The sequence below is a fragment of the Heptranchias perlo genome, chromosome 13, assembly GCF_035084215.1.
Source record: "Heptranchias perlo isolate sHepPer1 chromosome 13, sHepPer1.hap1, whole genome shotgun sequence".
Taxonomy (NCBI): Eukaryota; Metazoa; Chordata; class Chondrichthyes; order Hexanchiformes; family Hexanchidae; genus Heptranchias; species Heptranchias perlo.
Window position 1 is genome coordinate 1,566,575 of NC_090337.1, and position 23,800 is coordinate 1,590,374.

Sequence of the window (23,800 nt, forward strand, 5' to 3'; positions counted from 1 at the left end):
AATTCTGCAATCTGCACATGCTCAGAAAGCTCTGGCCAACTGTTCAAAGGTGAAAATATCCATTTGAAGCCAAAGCTTTTGATACTGGTGAAATCCTTCAAGGAAAATCATCAATGAAGGCATTAAAATACACAAGACAATTCATTTGGTAAATTAAAATTTTATTGTCAAATATGTAATTTTTAAAATTTTGTTTAATTATTTTTGAGATTTTTTTGGGATGTTTGGATTGGTTCATCAGCTAATGTATCTGTAAAATGTTTATATTCGGTCTCACAAGTTGGAAATATCTCCGACACTCTTTCCTCAGGTGACAGCTGGGGCTCAGTGGGTAACACTCTCCCTCTGAGTCAGAAGGTTGTGGGTTCAAGTCCCACTCCAGAGACTTAAGCCCATCAACCAGGCTGACACTCCCAGAGCAGTACTGAGGGAGTGCTGCACTGTCAGAGGGTCAGTACTGAGGGAGCGCTGCACTGTCAGAGGGTCAGTACTGAGGGAGTGCTGCACTGTCAGAGGGTCAGTACTGAGGGAGCGCTGCACTGTCAGAGGGTCAGTACTGAGGGAGCGCTGCACTGTCGGAGGGTCAGTACTGAGGGAGCGCTGCACTGTCGGAGGGTCAGTACTGAGGGAGCGCTGCACTGTCGGAGGGTCAGTACTGAGGGAGCGCTGCACTGTCGGAGGGGCAGTACTGAGGGAGTTTTATATTCGTTCATGGGATGTGGGCGTCGCTGGCGAGGCCATCATTTATGGCCCATCCCTTGACTTGGAGGGGAACGTGCAGGTGGTGTTGTTCCCATGTGCCTGCTGCCCTTGTCATAGGTGGTAGAGGTCGCGGGTTTGGGAGGTGCTGTTGAAGAAGCCTTGGCGAGTTGCTGCAGTGCATCCTGTGGATGGTACACACTGCATCCACTGTGCGCCGGTGGTGAAGGGAGTGAATGTTTCGGGTGGTGGATGGGGTGCCAATCAAGTGGGCTGCTTTGTCCTGGATGGTGTCGAGCTTCTTGAATGTTGTTGGAGCTGTACTCATCCAGGCAAGTGGAGAATATTCCATCACACTCCTGACTTGTGCCTTGTAGATGGTGGAAAGGCTTTGGGGAGTCAGGAGGTGAGGCACTTGCCGCAGAATACCCAGCCTCTGACCTGCTCTTGTAGCCACAGTATTTATATGGCTGGTCCAGTTAGGTTTCTGGTCAATGGTGACCCCCAGGATGTTGATGGTGGGGGATTCAGCAATGGTTAGACTCTCTCTTGTTGGAGATGGTCATTGCCGACACTGTCAGAGGGTCAGTACTGAGGGAGTGCTGCACTGTCGGAGGGTCAGTACTGAGGGAGTACTGCGCTGTTGGTGGGTCAGTACTGAGGGAGTGCTGCGCTCTCGAAGGGTAAGTACTGAGGGAGTGCTGCACTGTTGGAGGGTCAGTACTGAGGGAGTGCTGCACTGTTGGAGGGTCAGTACTGAGGGAGTGCTGCGCTCTCGAAGGGTCAGTACTGAGGGAGTGCTGCACTGTTGGAGGGTCAGTACTGAGGGAGTGTCGGAGGGTCGGTACCGAGGGAGTGCTGCACTGTTGGAGGTGTTGTCTTTCGGATGAGACGTTCCACCTGAGAGAGCAGGCTGTACCTCGGTTGATGTAAAAGATCCCAAGGCCACTATTGGAAGAAGAGCAGGGAAGTTCTCCCCGGTGTCCTGGTCAATATTTATCCCTCAACCAACGTCACTAAAACAGACTATCTGTTCTTATTCACATTGCTGTTTGTGGGATCTTGCTGTGTGCAAATTGGCTGCCGTGTTTCTTGTTGTTTCAATTGTGTTCACTTCCATTTTGAGGAAGAATAATGGTTCAGCATTGATGAGTTGCTGAGAATTGTTTGAATTAATACAACAATAAGAACAACAATTTGTGTTTCTGGAGCAACTTTCAAGCAGAGAAAGGTCCCAAGTGCTTCACAAAATGATCACGGAGCCAGAGAAGGAGAGATTAGGAGGGGCTGAGCCAAAGCTGAATGACTGAGAGCTGGCAGGGTTAGAGTGTTCAAGATAAGATTCTGACCAAGTTTCCTGTAACCCGTTTTAGTATTCTGTTCCGCATTCACTCAACAAACTCGATAACAAGTTTAACTGTTTGCGGCAGTGGCACTGGAACCAATGGGAAGACGGGTGGAGGGAGGTGGGAGATGGGTAGAGGGAGGTGGGAGGTGGGTAGAGGGGAACAGGTGATGGAAGACAGGACGGGTGGAGGGAGACTGGGGGGACTCAGCTCAGATTCAAACCAGACACGATGGAAAGTGGGTTTGTGCTCTTAACAATGTAAAGTGATCAGCCTACCAGTTCTGAGAGCTCCTGAAGGGACAATGTCCTGTGTGGGCACCACTTTCAAGAGGAGGTATTTGAAAGGCTGGCTGTACTTAAAGTAGATAAGTCACTCGGTCCGGATGGGATGCATCGTAGGTTGCTGAGGGAAGTAAGGGTGGAAATTGCGGAGGTACTGGCCATAATCTTCCAAACATCCTTAGATACAGGGGTGGTGCCAAAGGACTGGAGAATTGCAAATGTTACACCCTGGTTCAAAAAAAGGTGTAAGGATAAACCCAGCAACTACAGGCCAGTCAGTTTAACCTCGGTGGTGGGGAAACTTTTAGAAATGATAATCTGGGACAGAATTAACAATCACTTGGACAGGTGTGGATTGATTAGGGAAAGCCAGCATGGATTTATTGAAGGCAAATCGTGTTTAACTAACCTGATAGAGTTTTTTGATAAGGTAACAGAGAGGGTCGATGAGGGCAATACGGTTGACGTGGTGTAAAATGACTTTCAAAAGGTGTTTGATAAAGTGCCGCACGGTAGGCTTATCATCAAGATTGCGGCCCATGGAATAAAGGGGGCAGTAGCAACATGGATACAGAATTGGCTCAGGGACAGGAAACAGAGAGTAGTGGTGAACGGTTGTTTTTCGGACTGGAGGGAGGTGTACAGTGGTGTTCCCCAGGGGTCGGTGCTGGGACCACTGCTTCTCTTGATATATATTAATGACTTGGACTTGGGTGTACAGGGCACAATTTCAAAATTGCAGATGACACAAAACTTGGAAGTGTAGTAAACAGTGAGGAGGATAGTGATAGACTTCAAGAGGATATAGACAGGCTGGGGGCATGGGCGGACACGTGGCAGATGAAATTTAACGCAGAAAAATGTGTAGTGATACATTTCGTCAGGAAGAAAGAGGAGAGGCAATATTAACTAGAGGGCACAATTCTAAAAGGGGTACAGGAACAGAGAGATCTGGGGGTATATGTGCACAAATGATTGAAGGTGGCAGGGCAGGTTGAGAAAGTGGTTAAAAAAGCATACGGGATCCTGGGGTTTATAAATAGAGGCATCGAGTACAAAAGTATGGAAGTCATGATGACCCTTTATAAAACACTGGTTCGACCACAACTGGAGTATTGTGTCCAGTTCTGGGCACCGCACTTTGGGAAAGATGTGAAGGCCTTAGAGAGGGTGCAGAAGAGATTGACTAGAATGATTCCAGGGAGGAGGGACTTTAGTTGCATGGATAGACTGGAGAAGCTGGGGTTGTTCTTGGAACAGAGAAGGTCGTGAGGAGATTTGATCGAGGTATTCAAAATCATGAAGGGTCTAGACAGAGTAGATAGAGAGAAACTGTTCCCATTGACAGAAAGCTCAAGAACCAGAGGACATAAATTTAAGGTGATTGGCAAAAGAACCAAAGGTGACATGAGGGAAAACTTTTTTACACAGCGAGTGGTTATGACCTGGAATGCACTGCCCGAGGGGGTGGTGGAGGCAGATTCAATCATGGCCTTCAAAAGGGAACTGGATAAGTACTTGAAAGAAAAAATTTGCAGGGCTTCGGGCTTAGGGCGGGAGAGTGGGACTAGCTGGATTGCTCTTGCATAGAGCTGGCGCGGGCTCGATGGGCCGAATGGCCTCCTTCCGTGCTGTAACCTTTTTATGATTCTATGAAGGGACAGTGTCCTGTGTCTGTGGGCACTCTGAAGCGGTTATGTTATGTTCCAACTGCAGTGTTATTGCAACCTGTGTGATTTGAAGTTTTAGTAAGTAGTCAAGCAGACTATTGGATGCCTGGGAGCTTTCGAAGCTTTGTTTTGGAGTTGTTTAGTGTTTGCAGTGCCCTGTCCTATCCTATCAGCGCAACTGTGTCTGTTAAAATGTAATGGACATGTTGGTTACGGACTCTAACCTATTCAGGGAGCAGTTTGTAGCTGGTTGAGGCAGCAAAGTCGACCGAGTGGTGGAGTATACAGGCTCGTGTGAGATATTAACCCGAGATTTGTTCTCACTTGTACAAATGAGACCTGTACCTGGGAAATCTGTGTGCCCGTACACATCTGTATAGATTGCCTCACACCATCAGCAGTATCTCGAATTCTGTTTTTTTTTCTGCATTTACACAGAAATTCGTGAAAATTACAACGTGGAAATAGGCCATTCGGCCCAACCAGTGCGTGTTTACCCTCCACACGAACAAATAGTCCTAACACATTACCCATCCCCCCCCACCCTGTTCCCATCTCCCTTCAAACCCTTTTCTTCATCCACCTCTCCAGTCTAACCTCGAATGTTGACAGTTTCTGTCTCAGCCACTAACCCTGGGAGTGACTCCACGGCCTCACAACTCTCTGTGTGAAGAAGTTTCTCGGGTCTAAATCTCTCGCATTCAATCTGGTCTCTCTGGCCCCTCGTTCTAGCCCCTCAATCACTGGAGACAGTCTGCTTGGACCCATCCCATCCCATCCCATCCCATCCCATCCCATCCCATCCCGTCCTTCCATCATTTTCAACACTTCGATCGTATCGCCCTGGAATCTGAGTTGTTCTAATGAGAAAAGACCCAGCCTTTCTCCATATTTATATTTCCTCATCTCAGGCAGCAGCACCTCGTGAATCCGCCCTCGACCCTCGCGAAAGCCTCAGTGTCCACCCTATAGTGTGGGGCCCAATTTTTGGACACACTGGTGTATTGTTTCTGTTGCTGTACCCTAACGACACATAGTGGGGTAGGGGTGGAGGGATGGGATGTGGGGGGAGGGGTTTGGAGTGGGAGGTGGGAGTGGAGTGGGGAGAGGGGTAGGGTAGTGCAGTGCAGGGAGGGGGAGGGGTGGGAGGAGTGTGGAGGGAGGGGGACCGGATGGGGGGGACTGCGGTGGGGAGAATGGGGAGGTGGGGGGAGTGCGAAGGGGGGAGTGTCGGGAGGTTGGGGAAGAGCGGAGTGGGGAATGGGGTGCGGGTGGAGAGGGAGAGGGAGTGGGGGAGGGGTTGCCAATGGTCTCTTTTCAACGTTGTTGCACCCAATGCAGCCTGACGGTAATGAAAAGAGAATGGCCTCTGACCTGTACTAACCTCGCTCCAGCAACTACACCCAGTCCGGCAACAAATCAATTTTTTTTGTTTTAGAAAAGTGACCGTCTGATCACCGAACTGAAGCGAGGAAAAGGAATTCAGCCGACCAGGGAGTGAAGGTATAGGAAATACATTACTGTGTGTGAGGGTGGGGTCGATATGTTAGTGTGTGTGAGGGTGGGGTCGATATGTTAGTGTGTGTGAGGGTGGGGAAGATATGTTACTGTGTGTGAGGGTGGGGTCGATATGTTAGTGTGTGTGAGGGTGGGGTCGATATGTTAGTGTGTGTGAGGGTGGGGAAGATATGTTACTGTGTGTGAGGGTGGGGTCGATATGTTACTGTGTGTGAGGGTGGGGTCGATATGTTACTGTGTGTGAGGGTGGGGTCGATATGTTACTGTGTGTGTGAGGGTGGGGTCGATATGTTACTGTGTGTGAGGGTGGGGTAGATATGTTACTGTGTGTGAGGGTGGGGAAGATATGTTACTGTATGTGAGGGTGGGGTCGATATGTTACTGTGTGTGTGAGGGTGGGGTAGATATGTTACTGTGTGTGAGGGTGGGGAAGATATGTTACTGTATGTGAGGGTGGGGTCGATATGTTACTGTGTGTGAGGGTGGGGTCGATATGTTACTGTGTGTGTGAGGGTGGGGTAGATATGTTACTGTGTGTGAGGGTGGGGAAGATATGTTACTGTGTGTGAGGGTGGGGTCGATATGTTACTGTGTGTGAGGGTGGGGTCGATATGTTACTGTGTGTGTGAGGGTGGGGTCGATATGTTACTGTATGTGAGGGTGGGGTCGATATGTTACTGTATGTGAGGGTGGGGTCGATATGTTACTGTATGTGAGGGTGGGGTCGATATGTTACTGTGTGTGAGGGTGGGGTCGATATGTTACTGTATGTGAGGGTGGGGTCGATATGTTACTGTATGTGAGGGTGGGGAAGATATGTTACTGTGTGTGAGGGTGGGGTCGATATGTTACTGTGTGTGAGGGTGGGGTAGATATGTTACTGTGTGTGAGGGTGGGGAAGATATGTTACTGTGTGTGAGGGTGGGGTCGATATGTTACTGTGTGTGAGGGTGGGGTAGATATGTTACTGTGTGTGAGGGTGGGGTCGATATGTTACTGTGTGTGAGGGTGGGGAAGATATGTTACTGTGTGTGAGGGTGGGGTCGATATGTTACTGTGTGTGAGGGTGGGGAAGATATGTTACTGTGTGTGAGGGTGGGGTCGATATGTTACTGTGTGTGTGAGGGTGGGGTCGATATGTTACTGTGTGTGAGGGTGGGGTCGATATGTTACTGTGTGTGAGGGTGGGGAAGATATGTTACTGTGTGTGAGGGTGGGGTAGATATGTTACTGTGTGTGAGGGTGGGGTCGATATGTTACTGTGTGTGTGAGGGTGGGGTCGATATGTTACTGTGTGTGAGGGTGGGGTAGATATGTTACTGTATGTGAGGGTGGGGGTCGATATGTTACTGTGTGTGAGGGTGGGGTCGATATGTTACTGTGTGTGAGGGTGGGGTCGATATGTTACTGTGTGTGAGGGTGGGGAAGATATGTTACTGTATGTGAGGGTGGGGTCGATATGTTACTGTGTGTGAGGGTGGGGTCGATATGTTACTGTGTGTGAGGGTGGGGAAGATATGTTACTGTGTGTGAGGGTGGGGTCGATATGTTACTGTGTGTGAGGGTGGGGTCGATATGTTACTGTGTGTGAGGGTGGGGTCGATATGTTACTGTATGTGAGGGTGGGGTAGATATGTTACTGTGTGTGAGGGTGGGGAAGATATGTTACTGTATGTGAGGGTGGGGTCGATATGTTACTGTGTGTGAGGGTGGGGTCGATATGTTACTGTGTGTGAGGGTGGGGAAGATATGTTACTGTGTGTGAGGGTGGGGTCGATATGTTACTGTGTGTGAGGGTGGGGTCGATATGTTACTGTGTGTGAGGGTGGGGTCGATATGTTACTGTATGTGAGGGTGGGGTAGATATGTTACTGTGTGTGAGGGTGGGGTCGATATGTTACTGTATGTGAGGGTGGGGTCGATATGTTACTGTGTGTGAGGGTGGGGTCGATATGTTACTGTGTGTGAGGGTGGGGTCGATATGTTACTGTGTGTGAGGGTGGGGTAGATATGTTACTGTGTGTGTGAGGGTGGGGTCGATATGTTACTGTATGTGAGGGTGGGGTCGATATGTTACTGTGTGTGAGGGTGGGGTCAATATGTTACTGTGTGTGAGGGTGGGGTAGATATGTTACTGTGTGTGTGAGGGTGGGGTCGATATGTTACTGTGTGTGAGGGTGGGGTCGATATGTTACTGTGTGTGAGGGTGGGGTCGATATGTTACTGTGTGAGGGTGGGGTCGATATGTTACTGTGTGTGAGGGTGGGGTCGATATGTTACTGTGTGTGAGGGTGGGGTCGATATGTTACTGTGTGTGAGGGTGGGGAAGATATGTTACTGTGTGAGGGTGGGGTCGATATGTTACTGTGTGTGAGGGCGGGGTCGATATGTTACTGTATGTGAGGGTGGGGTCGATATGTTACTGTATGTGAGGGTGGGGTCGATATGTTACTGTGTGTGAGGGTGGGGTAGATATGTTACTGTGTGTGTGAGGGTGGGGTCGATATGTTACTGTGTGTGAGGGTGGGGTCGATATGTTACTGTATGTGAGGGTGGGGTCGATATGTTACTGTATGTGAGGGTGGGGTCGATATGTTACTGTGTGTGAGGGTGGGGTAGATATGTTACTGTGTGTGAGGGTGGGGAAGATATGTTACTGTGTGAGGGTGGGGTCGATATGTTACTGTGTGTGAGGGTGGGGTCGATATGTTACTGTGTGTGAGGGTGGGGTCGATATGTTACTGTGTGTGAGGGTGGGGTCGATATGTTACTGTGTGTGAGGGTGGGGAAGATATGTTACTGTGTGAGGGTGGGGTCGATATGTTACTGTGTGTGAGGGTGGGGTCGATATGTTACTGTGTGTGTGAGGGTGGGGTCGATATGTTACTGTGTGTGAGGGTGGGGTCGATATGTTACTGTGTGTGAGGGTGGGGTCGATATGTTACTGTGTGTGTGAGGGTGGGGTCGATATGTTACTGTGTGTGAGGGTGGGGTCGATATGTTACTGTGTGTGTGAGGGTGGGGTCGATATGTTACTGTGTGTGAGGGTGGGGTCGATATGTTACTGTGTGTGAGGGTGGGGTCGATATGTTACTGTGTGTGAGGGTGGGGAAGATATGTTACTGTGTGAGGGTGGGGTCGATATGTTACTGTGTGTGAGGGTGGGGTCGATATGTTACTGTGTGTGAGGGTGGGGTCGATATGTTACTGTGTGTGAGGGTGGGGTCGATATGTTACTGTGTGTGAGGGTGGGGTCGATATGTTACTGTGTGTGAGGGTGGGGAAGATATGTTACTGTGTGTGAGGGTGGGGTCGATATGTTACTGTGTGTGAGGGTGGGGTCGATATGTTACTGTGTGTGAGGGTGGGGTCGATATGTTACTGTGTGTGAGGGTGGGGTCGATATGTTACTGTGTGTGAGGGTGGGGTAGATATGTTACTGTATTTGAGGGTGGGGAAGATATGTTACTGTGTGTGAGGGTGGGGTCGATATGTTACTGTGTGTGAGGGTGGGGTCGATATGTTACTGTGTGTGAGGGTGGGGTAGATATGTTACTGTATTTGAGGGTGGGGAAGATATGTTACTGTGTGTGAGGGTGGGGTCGATATGTTACTGTATGTGAGGGTGGGGTCGATATGTTACTGTATTTGAGGGTGGGGAAGATATGTTACTGTATGTGAGGGTGGGGTAGATATGTTACTGTGTGTGAGGGTGGGGTCGATATGTTACTGTGTGTGAGGGTGGGGTCGATATGTTACTGTGTGTGAGGGTGGGGTCGATATGTTACTGTATTTGAGGGTGGGGTCGATATGTTACTGTATGTGAGGGTGGGGTCGATATGTTACTGTATGTGAGGGTGGGGTCGATATGTTACTGTATTTGAGGGTGGGGTCGATATGTTACTGTATTTGAGGGTGGGGTCGATATGTTACTGTATTTGAGGGTGGGGTCGATATGTTACTGTATTTGAGGGTGGGGTCGATATGTTACTGTATGTGAGGGTGGGGAAGATATGTTACTGTATGTGAGGGTGGGGTAGATATGTTACTGTGTGTGAGGGTGGGGTCGATATGTTACTGTGTGTGAGGGTGGGGTCGATATGTTACTGTATGTGAGGGTGGGGAAGATATGTTACTGTATGTGAGGGTGGGGTAGATATGTTACTGTGTGTGAGGGTGGGGTCGATATGTTACTGTATGTGAGGGTGGGGTCGATATGTTACTGTATTTGAGGGTGGGGTCGATATGTTACTGTGTGTGAGGGTGGGGTCGATATGTTACTGTGTGTGAGGGTGGGGTCGATATGTTACTGTGTGTGAGGGTGGGGTCGATATGTTACTGTATTTGAGGGTGGGGTCGATATGTTACTGTATGTGAGGGTGGGGTCGATATGTTACTGTGTGTGAGGGTGGGGTCGATATGTTACTGTATTTGAGGGTGGGGTCGATATGTTACTGTATGTGAGGGTGGGGTCGATATGTTACTGTATTTGAGGGTGGGGTCGATATGTTACTGTATGTGAGGGTGGGGTCGATATGTTACTGTGTGTGAGGGTGGGGTCGATATGTTACTGTGTGTGAGGGTGGGGAAGATATGTTACTGTATTTGAGGGTGGGGTCGATATGTTACTGTGTGTGAGGGTGGGGAAGATATGTTACTGTGTGTGAGGGTGGGGTCGATATGTTACTGTATGTGAGGGTGGGGTAGATATGTTACTGTGTGTGAGGGTGGGGTCGATATGTTAGTGTGTGTGAGGGTGGGGAAGATATGTTACTGTGTGTGAGGGTGGGGTCGATATGTTACTGTGTGTGAGGGTGGGGTCGATATGTTACTGTGTGTGAGGGTGGGGTCGATATGTTACTGTGTGTGAGGGTGGGGTAGATATGTTACTGTGTGTGAGGGTGGGGTCGATATGTTACTGTGTGTGAGGGTGGGGTCGATATGTTACTGTGTGTGTGAGGGTGGGGTCGATATGTTACTGTGTGTGAGGGTGGGGTCGATATGTTACTGTGTGTGAGGGTGGGGGTCGATATGTTACTGTGTGTGAGGGTGGGGTCGATATGTTACTGTGTGTGAGGGTGGGGTCGATATGTTACTGTGTGTGAGGGTGGGGTAGATATGTTATTGTGTGTGAGGGTGGGGTCGATATGTTACTGTGTGTGAGGGTGGGGTCGATATGTTACTGTGTGTGAGGGTGGGGGTCGATATGTTACTGTGTGTGAGGGTGGGGTCGATATGTTACTGTGTGTGAGGGTGGGGTCGATATGTTACTGTGTGTGAGGGTGGGGTAGATATGTTACTGTGTGTGAGGGTGGGGTCGATATGTTACTGTGTGTGAGGGTGGGGTCGATATGTTACTGTGTGTGAGGGTGGGGTCGATATGTTACTGTGTGTGAGGGTGGGGTAGATATGTTACTGTGTGTGAGGGTGGGGTCGATATGTTACTGTGTGTGTGAGGGTGCGGTCGATATGTTACTGTGTGTGAGGGTGGGGTCGATATGTTACTGTGTGTGTGAGGGTGGGGTAGATATGTTACTGTGTGTGAGGGTGGGGAAGATATGTTACTGTGTGTGAGGGTGGGGTCGATATGTTACTGTGTGTGTGAGGGTGGGGTCGATATGTTACTGTGTGTGAGGGTGGGGAAGATATGTTACTGTGTGTGAGGGTGGGGAAGATATGTTAGTGTGTGTGAGGGTGGGGAAGATATGTTAGTGTGTGTGAGGGTGGGGTCGATATGTTACTGTGTGTGAGGGTGGGGAAGATATGTTAGTGTGTGTGAGGGTGGGGAAGATATGTTAGTGTGTGTGAGGGTGGGGAAGATATGTTAGTGTGTGTGAGGGTGGGGTCGATATGTTACTGTGTGTGAGGGTGGGGAAGATATGTTAGTGTGTGTGAGGGTGGGGTCGATATGTTACTGTGTGTGAGGGTGGGGAAGATATGTTACTGTGTGTGAGGGTGGGGAAGATATGTTAGTGTGTGTGAGGGTGGGGTCGATATGTTAGTGTGTGTGAGGGTGGGGTAGATATGTTACTGTATGTGAGGGTGGGGTCGATATGTTAGTGTGTGTGAGGGTGGGGTCGATATGTTAGTGTGTGTGAGGGTGGGGTAGATATGTTACTGTGTGTGAGGGTGGGGTCGATATGTTACTGTGTGTGAGGGTGGGGTCGATATGTTACTGTGTGTGAGGGTGGGGTCGATATGTTAGTGTGTGTGAGGGTGGGGTAGATATGTTACTGTGTGTGAGGGTGGGGTCGATATGTTACTGTGTGTGAGGGTGGGGAAGATATGTTAGTGTGTGTGAGGGTGGGGAAGATATGTTACTGTGTGTGAGGGTGGGGAAGATATGTTAGTGTGTGTGAGGGTGGGGTCGATATGTTACTGTGTGTGAGGGTGGGGTAGATATGTTAGTGTGTGTGAGGGTGGGGTCGATATGTTACTGTATGTGAGGGTGGGGTCGATATGTTACTGTATGTGAGGGTGGGGTCGATATGTTACTGTATGTGAGGGTGGGGTCGATATGTTACTGTGTGTGAGGGTGGGGTCGATATGTTACTGTGTGTGAGGGTGGGGTCGATATGTTACTGTGTGTGAAGGTGGGGTCGATATGTTACTGTGTGTGAGGGTGGGGTCGATATGTTACTGTGTGTGAGGGTGGGGTCGATATGTTACTGTGTGTGAGGGTGGGGTCGATATGTTACTGTGTGTGTGAGGGTGGGGTCGATATGTTACTGTGTGTGAGGGTGGGGTCGATATGTTACTGTGTGTGAGGGTGGGGTCGATATGTTACTGTGTGTGAGGGTGGGGTCGATATGTTACTGTGTGTGTGAGGGTGGGGTCGATATGTTACTGTGTGTGAGGGTGGGGTCGATATGTTACTGTGTGTGAGGGTGGGGTCGATATGTTACTGTGTGTGTGAGGGTGGGGTAGATATGTTACTGTGTGTGAGGGTGGGGAAGATATGTTAGTGTGTGTGAGGGTGGGGTCGATATGTTACTGTGTGTGAGGGTGGGGAAGATATGTTACTGTGTGTGAGGGTGGGGAAGATATGTTAGTGTGTGTGAGGGTGGGGAAGATATGTTAGTGTGTGTGAGGGTGGGGTCGATATGTTACTGTGTGTGAGGGTGGGGTAGATATGTTAGTGTGTGTGAGGGTGGGGTCGATATGTTAGTGTGTGTGAGGGTGGGGTCGATATGTTACTGTGTGTGAGGGTGGGGAAGATATGTTAGTGTGTGTGAGGGTGGGGTCGATATGTTACTGTGTGTGAGGGTGGGGTAGATATGTTACTGTGTGTGAGGGTGGGGTCGATATGTTACTGTGTGTGAGGGTGGGGAAGATATGTTAGTGTGTGTGAGGGTGGGGTCGATATGTTACTGTGTGTGAGGGTGGGGTCGATATGTTAGTGTGTGTGAGGGTGGGGTCGATATGTTAGTGTGTGTGAGGGTGGGGAAGATATGTTACTGTGTGTGAGGGTGGGGAAGATATGTTAGTGTGTGTGAGGGTGGGGTCGATATGTTACTGTGTGTGAGGGTGGGGTCGATATGTTACTGTGTGTGAGGGTGGGGTCGATATGTTAGTGTGTGTGAGGGTGGGGTCGATATGTTACTGTGTGTGAGGGTGGGGAAGATATGTTAGTGTGTGTGAGGGTGGGGAAGATATGTTAGTGTGTGTGAGGGTGGGGAAGATATGTTAGTGTGTGTGAGGGTGGGGTCGATATGTTAGTGTGTGTGAGGGTGGGGAAGATATGTTAGTGTGTGTGAGGGTAGGGTCGATATGTTACTGTATGTGAGGGTGGGGTCGATATGTTACTGTATGTGAGGGTGGGGTCGATATGTTACTGTGTGTGAGGGCGGGGTCGATATGTTACTGTGTGTGAGGGTGGGGTCGATATGTTAGTGTGTGTGAGGGTGGGGTCGATATGTTACTGTGTGTAAAGTGTTAACTTTGGCCGTGTTATCATCTGACGCATTGATTGTATTCGAGTGAAGTTCGTGATGCTGTGGGCAAATCGCCTCACGATTGAAAGGACGGCATCAAACTCCCTCCTTTTGATGTAAGGAGTGTCACTTGATAAAGTTGCAGCTGGGTTTGGATTTAATAGTTCGGGGGCGGGAGAGATGCTGCTTTGTGGGACAATTTCTTTCTTTCACTTTTTGGAGAGAGAGATTGTGGCAGTAATTTTTCTGCAGTGTTTGTTGTAATTTTCCATATTTGGAAATGTTGAGCTGTGTTTGGGATCGGAGGGAAGGGGAGGGATGTAGGAGGGAGATTTTGGTCGTGTTTCCAGTAGGTTTGCTGCCTTTAGCCGTGGTGTGTGCACTGGGCCTGAGGATTGGAGACAAGCTGCTCGCTGACTCGGCCCAGTCTCTGTAAGTGCAACAACTCTTTTACATTGACTTTCGGAGAAAAAAGGAACCCAAAAGAAAAGAAATTCCTGAAAGGGAGCAAATGAGACAAGTTTGTACATGAGAGAGAGAGAGAGAGAGAGAGAGGGCACTGGGCCGTGAACAGCAGCTCTGCTCATTGAGTTGGGAGGTGTCCCTCAGATTATTACATTATTCTGTGTTTTTTAGCAGTGTAAATGTTAACCCTTTGAGGACAGTGTCACTTCTGCACCATGTTCCATGCACGACGTGTGCTCAGGGGTTGATTCATGTCTGAGTAATCTTCGATTGTATCTGTCTGTGTCCTGTATGGCCTATCCGTGTCTGCGTGTGTTCTGTATGTCTGTGACCATGTGTGTTCTGTAAGGTCTTTGTCTGCGTGTGTTCTGTACGGTCAGACTATGTCTGTCTGTGTTCTGTATGGTCATTCTGTGCCTGTGTCTGTTCTGTCTGGTCTTTCTGTGACACTGTATTCTGTCTGGTCTCTTCATGACCGCGTGTGTTCCGTATTATCGGTCTGTTTTGTATGGTCCGTCTGTGTCTGTCTGTGTTTGTGTTCTGTATGGTGTGTCTGTGACCGTGTGTGTTCTGTATGGGGTCTGTCCGTGACTGTCTGTGTCCTGTACGGTCTGTCTGTGTGTCCGCCTGTGTCCTGTACGGTCTGTGTGTGTGTCCGCCTATGTTCTGTACGGTCTGTCTGTGTGTCTGCCTGTGTTCTGTACGGTCTGTCTGTGTGTCCGCCTATGTTCTGTGCGGTCTGTCTGTGTGTCTGCCTGTGTTCTGTACGGTCTGCCCGTGACTGCCTGTATCCTGCACGGTCTGTGTGTGTCCGCCTGTGTTCTGTATGGTCTGTCTGTGTGTCTGCCTGTGTTCTGTACGGTCTGTCTGTGTCCGCCTGTGTTCTGTGTGGTCCGCCCGTGTGTCCGCCTGTGTTCTGTACGGTCCGCCTGTGTCCGCCTGTGTTCTGTACGGTCTGCCCGTGTGTCCGCCTGTGTTCTGTACGGTCTGTCTGTGTGTCTGCCTGTGTTCTGTACGGTCTGTCTGTGTGTCTGCCTGTGTTCTGTACGGTCTGTCTGTGTCCGCCTGTGTTCTGTACGGTCTGCCCGTGTGTCCGCCTGTGTTCTGTACGGTCCGTCTGTGTTCTGTGTGGTCCGCCTGTGTCCTGTACGGTCTGCCCGTGTGTCCGCCTGTGTTCTGTACGGTCCGTCTGTGTTCTGTACGGTCCGTCTGTGTTCTGTGTGGTCCGCCTGTGTTCTGTACGGTCTGCCCGTGTGTCCGCCTGTGTTCCGTACGGTCCGTCTGTGTGTCCACCTGTGTTCTGTGTGGTCCGCCCGTGTGTCCGTCCGTGTCCTGTACAGTCTGCCCGTGACCGCCCGTGTCCTGTACGGTCCGCCTGTGTCCTGTACGGTCCGCCTGTGTCCTGTACGGTCCGCCCGTGTGACCGCCCGTGTCCTGTACGGTCCGCCCGTGTCCGCCCGTGTCCTGTACGGTCCGCCCGTGTCCGCCCGTGTCCTGTACGGTCCGCCCGTGTCCTGTACGGTCCGCCCGTGTCCGCCCGTGTGCTGTACGGTCCGCCCGTGTGCTGTACGGTCCGCCCGTGTCCTGTACGGTCCGCCCGTGTCCGCCCGTGTGCTGTACGGTCCGCCCGTGTCCGCCCGTGTGCTGTACGGTCCGCCCGTGTCCGCCCGTGTGCTGTACGGTCCGCCCGTGTCCGCCCGTGTGCTGTACGGTCCGCCCGTGTCCTGTACGGTCCGCCCGTGTGCTGTACGGTCCGCCCGTGTCCGCCCGTGTGCTGTACGGTCCGCCCGTGTCCGCCCGTGTCCTGTACGGTCCGCCCGTGTCCGCCCGTGTGCTGTACGGTCCGCCCGTGTGCTGTACGGTCCGCCCGTGTGCTGTACGGTCCGCCCGTGTCCGCCCGTGTGCTGTACGGTCCGCCCGTGTCCGCCCGTGTCCTGTACGGTCCGCCCGTGTCCGCCCGTGTGCTGTACGGTCCGCCCGTGTGCTGTATGGTCTGCCTGGTGATGCTCCCTTTTAATTAGCAGCTTCTAAACATGTGATCAGACACAACTGCAAACAATGGGGATTAAGTGAGGTACCTGGGATGTCAGAATCGAGCACTGGTCAAAGACTTGCAGTGTTTGTGAGTGAGGTGAATGTGAGATTGTGGAGCCTGTGGTGGACTTTGAATGCACTTGGTGACTGGCTGTCGATGATTTACCGAGCTGGCCTTTGGACCAGTCCTGCAGCCTGATCTGCAGTTTGATGCAGTGATACTGGCCTTGCATAATTGTACATTCGCTCTGTGTACAAAATCAAATCAAATGGGCAACACAGTGTTAAACTGCTGTAATATGTAACTCCATCCAAATGTGTTCCACTGTCATTGTGTTCTGCATGGTCTGTCTCTGTCTGTCTGTGCCTGCGTGTCTTCTGCGTGGTCTGTCTGTGTCTGCGTGTGTTCTGTGTGTTCCGTGTGTTCTGTCTGTGCCTGCGTGTCTTCTGTGTGTTCTGTCTGTGTCTGCGTGTGTTCTGTCTGTGTCTGCGTGTGTTCTGTCTGTGTCTGCGTGTGTTCTGTCTGTGTCTGCGTGTGTTCTGTCTGTGTCTGCGTGTGTTCTGCGTGGTTTGTCTGTGCCTGCATGTGTTCTGCGTGGTCTGCCTTCATGTCTTTTGTGTGGTCTGTCTGCGTGGTGTGTCTGCGTGTGGTCTGCCTGCGGTCTGTCTGTGTCTGCGTGTGGTCTGTCTGTGTCTGTGTCTGCGTGTGATCTGTCTGTGTCTGTGTCTGTGTCTGTGTCTGCGTGTGGTCTGTCTGTGTCACTTCCTGTTTCCGGGGTTTTGCTGACACTTTGCCTTTTGCTCTCCTGATACTCAGAGTTTTTATTACCTCCTCTACTGTGTAATCTCCTCAGCCTTACAGAAACCAAGCTCCCCTTAGTGTGTCTCTGTAACGCCCCTTTCATAGAATCATAGCATTTTACCGCACAGTAGGAGGCCATTCGGCCCATTGCCTTGTGCCCTCTCTCTGGAAGAGCTCTCCTCTCAGTCCCATTCCCTTGCACTTTCCCCATTCGGCCCATCGCCCTGTGTCTGCTCTCTGGAAGAGCTCTCCTCTCAGTCCCATTCCCTTGCACTTTCCCCATTCGGCCCATCGCCCTGTGTCTGCTCTCTGGAAGAGCTCTCCTCTCAGTCCCATTCCCTTGTCCTTATCCCAAACCCTTTTAAATTGTTTTTCAATTATTTATCCATTTTTAAAAGCCATTATGAATGCTGCTTCCCTCGCTGTTACTGGGCGGACAGTCTGTGTCCCAACAGCCCTCTGTGTAAAAATATTCTCCTAACCTCTCCCTTTATTATTTTGGTGATAAACATAAATTTTTGCTCCAGTTAATTCTAGTTACTGACTCACCAACCAGTGGAAGTAGCTTTTCCTGATTCACCTAATCAAAACCTCTCCTAATTTTGAACCCCTCTATCAAATCTCCTCTTAACCTTCTGCATTCTAATGAAAAGAGTCCCAGTGATTGGTTGCTCCTTATCACTAAAGCCTCTGATCCTGGGATCTCTGAGCAAATCTCCTGTCCTCTCTCCATGGCCCTCACATCCTTCCTAAAGTGAGGAGCCCAAAGCTGGACACAATACTCGAACCGCCGTCCAACCATATGCAGGTTCAGCATCACCTCTGATTTTGTACTCTGTGTCCCTAATTATATAACCTAGGATCCCATTGGCTTTTTCTTAATGAGCTTGTCCTCTTATTTGTAAAGATTTGTGTGTCTGAGCTGCTGTGTCTCACTGTTTCTCTACTCCTTTTAAACTTTTACCAGTTTCCTCTTATTCTTCCCAAAATGTGTCACCTTGCCCGTTTCTGAATTAATTTTCACCTGACCTCCATCCACCAGCCCACTACCCCGTCTGTGTCCCCTGAGCATCTCATAGTTGACCAGACTCCCTATTAGTGATGTTGGTTAAAAGATAAATATTGGCCAGAACTTTTTGAAAGAGCGATCCAATTATTCCCATGCCCCTGCTCTTTCCCCAGAGCCCTGCAATTTTTTTCCTTTTTAAGTATTTATCCAATTCCCTTTTGAAGGTTATTATTGAATCTGCTTCCTCCGCCCTTTCAGGCAGTGAATTCCAGATCATAACAACTCGCTGCGTAAAAAAAATTCCCCTCTTCCCTCATCAATTACCGCTTGTGGTAACACATTCCACATTCCAATAACTCTGTCGAACAACTTTCTGGTAATCTTGCTCACTGCCAGTCCATTCCTCACTACAACATTTCCATTTTTATCCGTTAATGGAAACTCAGTAAGTGATGTGCTTTTCAGTGTTTTATGAGGTAAGTTTTGTTTGTTTTATTAAAGACTGTATAAATTGGCAGACTGGCCAGCGGTGCTAGCTACAGGCCAGAAACGCACGTCAGGAAATGGTGCTCACCCGATTCAGTGATCATCATCCACCCATTAATATTAACAGATGAGAATATGCAAACCCAGCACTGGGGTTCATTTCTAGAGGGATAGAATTAAAAAGCAAAGAAGTTATGTTAACTTGTGTAGAACCTTGGTTAGACCACACTTGGAGTATTGTGAACAGTTCTGACCTCCATATTATAAAATGGATAGAGAGGCATTGGAGAGGGTGCAAAAAAGATTCACAAGGATGATACCAGAACTGAGAGGTTATACTGATCAGGAAAGGCTGAACAGGCTGAGGCTCTTTTCTCTAGAAAAGAGAAGACTGAGGGGTGACCTGATCGAGGTCTTTAAGATTATGAAAGGGTTTGATAGGGTAGACGTAGAGAAGATGTTTCCACTTGTGGGGGAGACCAGAACTAGGGGCCATAAATATAAGATAGTCACTAATAAATCCAATAGGGAATTCAGGACAAACTCTTTCCCCAGAGAGTGGTGGGAATGTGGAACTCGCTCCCACAAGGAGTGGTTGAGGTGAATAGTGTAGATGTATTTAAGGGGAAGCTCAATAAACACATGAGGGAGAAAGGAATAGAAGGATATGCTGATGAAGTAGGGAGAGAGGAGGCTCGTGTGGAGCATAAACACCGGGATAGACCTGTTGGGCCGAATGGCCTGTTTCTGTGCTGTACATTCGATGTAAAATCACAGACTGTGGGTTCAGAGAGTCACCTACGGGAAGTGCTGTCGTGTGCAGGGAGCTCAGAAGCAGCAGATTTGCACTTGAAACACTTTATGGGGCGCGGGGGGGGTGCGCGGGGGGGTGGGGCGGGGGCGGGGGGGTGCGCGGGGGGGTGGGGCGGGGGCAGGGGGGACGGCGGGGGTGGGGGCGGTACCTGAGGTGCTATGGATGGGTCAGAGGAGGAGGCTGGTGGGAGGGAATGATGGGAGGCTGCATCTGACAACCGAAAAGGGAAATTTGTGTCCTGTTCTAGCCCCCCCTCCCTCACAAGCCAGCTCCCATCCGGTCCAAACCGGTCCCTCAATTCCCTCACTAAACCCCCAGCCGCTCACTAAACCCCCAGCCCCTGAACCTTGCTCCCCTCCAATACTAACCGATCCCCCAACCCCTCAATACCCCCACTGCTCTGAACCTTGCTCCCCTCCCCCAGTCCAGCTGGAACCCCTGCTTAGACTTCCCCCTCTCAGTGCTCATAAACCCCCTGGGTTGCATTCCCAATGCCCCCTCTACTCCCACACCGTGAGACTCAGTGATTCCTGATCCCCTCTCCTTGTGGTCCCAGATCTCAGGACCTGTGTCAGTGTTCCCAGACCCCCCTCGTCCAATGCCTCGACTCCCAGGTCTGCCCCAAATTAGTGCCCCTGGTAATACAACAAGGCATAACACCTCCCTCTCGATAGCCCTCTGATTGATGTGGTAAGTGTAACATGCTTGGGAGGAACAGGTAACTTTGGACCTCTGGTTCCCAAAGCTCTCCACCACTGGGGGTTTTCCTCGCCTCATGTCTGGGCCTGTTGTAGACTAAATGATGGAGATTGATTACTATAATTAGTCAACAAATCCATTATTATTGTATCATGTGACTACCAGGATGGTAGAAGGTGAACTGGATGGACCTTGGTCTATTATCGTCTAGCAATTTCTCTGCCCCGAATCACCATGAGCAACCACACCGGAGATCCATGAGTGGTAACAATAAACTTATGAAATTTATAAACAGCGAGGGCACCAAACAGCAGCAGGGAGGTTGTAAGTAGGCGGGGAGAGTAGGGCCGGAGCTTAAAAGTACGGTGTCTTCAGGAAATGTTCCTGTGGACTCGTCAGTGAGTAGAAAACCGAAATCAGCCTTCGAACGGCCGCGTCTCGTCCCACGCCTGGTTTGGAAACACCGAGCCTGCCGACTGAGATCGGATGAAAGGCCCGCTCCCAAAATGTCAGCTGCTCAGCACTCTCCACAGACGCTGCCTGACCTGCTGAGTCTTTCCAGCGTTTTCTGATCCTGGTCCTGCCTATTTTCCTTTGTGACTTCTTTCTCTTCCCCACTCCTTTCGAAGTGACAGAGTCGCTGCCATCACGTGCTCAATCTTCAATCCTTGTGCTACCAGTTCGGTGACCAAATCTCCCCCGCGCTTAGTGTGGGATTTCCCCTCCTGTGGCCGTGGGACACCAAGTGAGCTGGAAACTACCCCACTGTGCTCACAAAACTCAGCAACAAGCTGACAGTCTGTCAGCTTGAGATACAATCTGGTATCTGATGATGTGAAATACTTTAGGTGTTTTTACACTGAGGGAGGGAGCTGGTTGCAGGTTGCTCGGCTGACCTTCAGGAGATGTGGGTCTGCTGATGTGCTGCTTGGAGTGGGAGGAGCTGGTGCCGCTGATCTGGCTTCAGAATTGCTGCATTCACAGCAGATGGAGGTGGCCCTGCGAGGGCAGGAAGGGGCCATAAGAACGTAAGAGATAGGAGCATGAGTAGGCCATTCGGCCCCTCGAGCCTGCTCCGCCATCTGATGAGATCATGATGTGGAGATGCCGGTGATGGACTGGGATTGACAATTGTAAACAATTTTACAACACCAAGTTATAGTCCAACAATTTTATTTTAAAATCCACAAGCTTTCGGAGGCTTCCTCCTTCCTCAGGTGAATTCCACATTCACCTGAGGAAGGAGGAAGCCTCCGAAAGCTTGTGGATTTTAAAATAAAATTGTTGGACTATAACTTGGTGTTGTAAAATTGTTTACAATTGATGAGATCATGGCTGATCTGATTTTTACCTCAACTCCACTTTCCCGCACTATCCCCATATCCTTTGACTCCCTCGCTGATCAGAAACCAGGGAACAGATGCTATAGGAAAGATAGAGCAGGAGGTAAGAGAGGAGGGGGAGTTGCGTTCTTGATTAGGGAGAACATCACGGCAGTAGTGAGAGGGGATATATCCGAGGGGTCGCCCACTGAGTCTATATGGGTAGAACTGAAAAATAAGAAGGGAGAGATCACTTTGATAGGATTGTACTACAGACCCCCAAATAGTCAACGGGAAATTGAGGAGCAAATATGTAAGGAGATTACAGACAGCTGCAAGAAAAATAGGGTGGTAATAGTAGGGGACTTTAACTTTCCCAACATTGACTGGGACAGCCATAGCATTAGGGGCTTGGATGGAGAGAAATTTGTTGAGTGTATTCAGGAGGAATTTCTCATTCAGTATGTGGATGGCCCGACTAGAGAGGGGGCAAAACTTGACCTCCTCTTGGGAAATAAGGAAGGGCAGGTGACAGAAGTGTTATTGAGGGATCACTTTGGGACCAGTGATCATAATTCCATTAGTTTTAAGATAGCTATGGAGAAGGATAGGTCTGGCCCAAAAGTTAAAATTCTAAATTGGGGAAAGGCCAATTTTGATGGTATTAGACAGGAACTTTCAGAAGTTGATTGGGAGAGTCTGTTGGCAGGCAAAGGGACGTCTGGTAAGTGGGAGGCTTTCAAAAGTGTGTCAACCAGGGTTCAGGGTAAGCACATTCCTTATAAAGTGAAGGGCAAGGCTGGTAGAAGTAGGGAACCTTGGATGACTCGGGAGATTGAGACTCCAGTCAAAAAGAAGGAGCAGGCATATGACATGCATAGGCAGCTGGGATCAAGTGGATCCCTTGAAGAGTATAGAGATTGCCGGAGTAGAGTTAAGAGAGAAATCAGGAGGGCAAAAAGGGGACATGAGATTGCTTTGGCAGATAAGGCAAAGGAGAATCCAAAGAGCTTCTACAAGTACATAAATGGCAAAAGAGTAACTAGGGAGAGAGTAGGGCCTCTTAAGGATCAACAAGGTCATCTATGTGCGGAACCACAAGAGATGGGTGAGATCCTGAATGAATATTTCACATCGGTATTTACGGTTGAGAAAGGCATGGATGTTAGGGAACTTGGGGAAATAAATAGTGATGTCTTGAGGAGTGTACATATTACAGAGAGGGAGGTGATGGAAGTCTTAACGCGCATCAAGGTAGATAAATCTCCGGGACCTGATGAAATGTATCCCAGGACGTTATGGGAGGTTAGGGAGGAAATTGCGGGTCCCCTAGCAGAGATATTTGAATCATCGACAGCTACAGGTGAGGTGCCTGAAGATTGGAGGGTAGCAAATGTTGTGCCTTTGTTTAAGAAGGGCGGCAGGGAAAAGCCTGGGAACTACAGACCGGTGAGCCTGACATCTGTAGTGGGTAAGTTGTTAGAGGGTATTCTGAGAGACAGGATCGACAGGCATTTGGAGAGGCAGGGACTAATTAGGAACAGTCAGCATGGTTTTGTGAGAGGAAAATCATGTCTCACGAATTTGATTGAGTTTTTTGAAGGGGTAACCGAGAAGATAGATGAGGGCTGTGCAGTAGACGTGGTCTACATGGACTTCAGCAAAGCCTTTGACAAGGTACCGCATGGTAGGTTGTTACATAAGGTTAAATCTCACGGGATCCAAGGTGAGGTAGCCAATTGGATACAAAATTGGCTTGACGACAGAAGACAGAGGGTGGGTGTAGAGGGTTGTTTTTCAAACTGGAGGCCTGTGTCCAGCGGTGTGCCTCAGGGATCGGTGCTGGGTCCACTGTTATTTGTTATTTATATTAATGATTTGGATGAGAATTTAGGAGGCATGGTTAGTAAGTTTGCAGATGACACCAAGATTGGTGGCATTGTGGACAGTGAAGAAGGTTATCTAGGATTGCAACGGGATCTTGATAAATTGGGCCAGTGGGCCGATGAATGGCAGATGGAGTTTAATTTAGATGAATGTGAGGTGATGCATTTTGGTAGATCGAATCAGGCCAGGACTTACTCCGTTAATGGTAGGGCGTTGGGGAGAGTTATAAAACAAAGAGATCTAGGAGTACAGGTTCATAGCTCCTTGAAAGTGGAGTCACAGGTGGATAGGGTGGTGAAGCAGGCATTCGGCATGCTTGGTTTCATTGGTCAGAACATTGAATACAGGAGTTGGGATGTCTTGTTGAAGTTGTACAAGACATTAGTAAGGCCACACTTGGAATACTGTGTACAGTTCTGGTCACCCTATTATAGAAAGGATATTATTAAACTAGAAAGAGTGCAGAAAAGATTTACTAGGATGCTACCGGGACTTGATGGTTTGACTTTTGGGAGAGGTTAGATAGACTGGGACTTTTTTCCCTGGAGAGTAGGAGGTTAAGGGGTGATCTTATAGAAGTCTATAAAATAATGAGGGGCATAGATAAGGTAGATAGTCAAAATCTTTTCCCAAAGGAAGGGGTGTCTATAACGAGGGGACATAGATTTAAGGTGAGAGGGGAGAGATACAAAAGGGTCCAGAGGGGCAATTTTTTCACTCAAAGGGTGGTGAGTGTCTGGAACGAGCTGCCAGAGGCAGTAGTCGAGACGGGTACAATTTTGTCTTTTAAAAAGCATTTGGACAGTTACATGGGTAAGATGGGTATAGAGG

General features: G+C 49.5%; 1 protein-coding gene across 13 annotated transcripts in view; it reads left to right on the forward strand.

Annotated features, from left to right (window-relative positions):
- Window positions 1–23,800, forward strand: part of lpp (LIM domain containing preferred translocation partner in lipoma) — a 507,683-nt gene that overhangs the window by 22,549 nt on the left and 461,334 nt on the right. For 9 of the 13 annotated variants that reach the window (XR_010965395.1, XR_010965397.1, XR_010965396.1 and 6 more), the window contains exon 3: window positions 5,438–5,502. The exons of 1 other annotated variant lie outside the window; for it this stretch is intronic. The gene's annotated coding sequence lies outside the window, so the exon portion shown is untranslated. Of the gene's footprint in view, window positions 1–128; window positions 149–5,437; window positions 5,503–13,741; window positions 13,884–23,800 lie in introns of those variants that run through there. 3 more of the 13 variants (XM_067994833.1, XM_067994829.1, XM_067994836.1) reach the window with 3 other exon arrangements.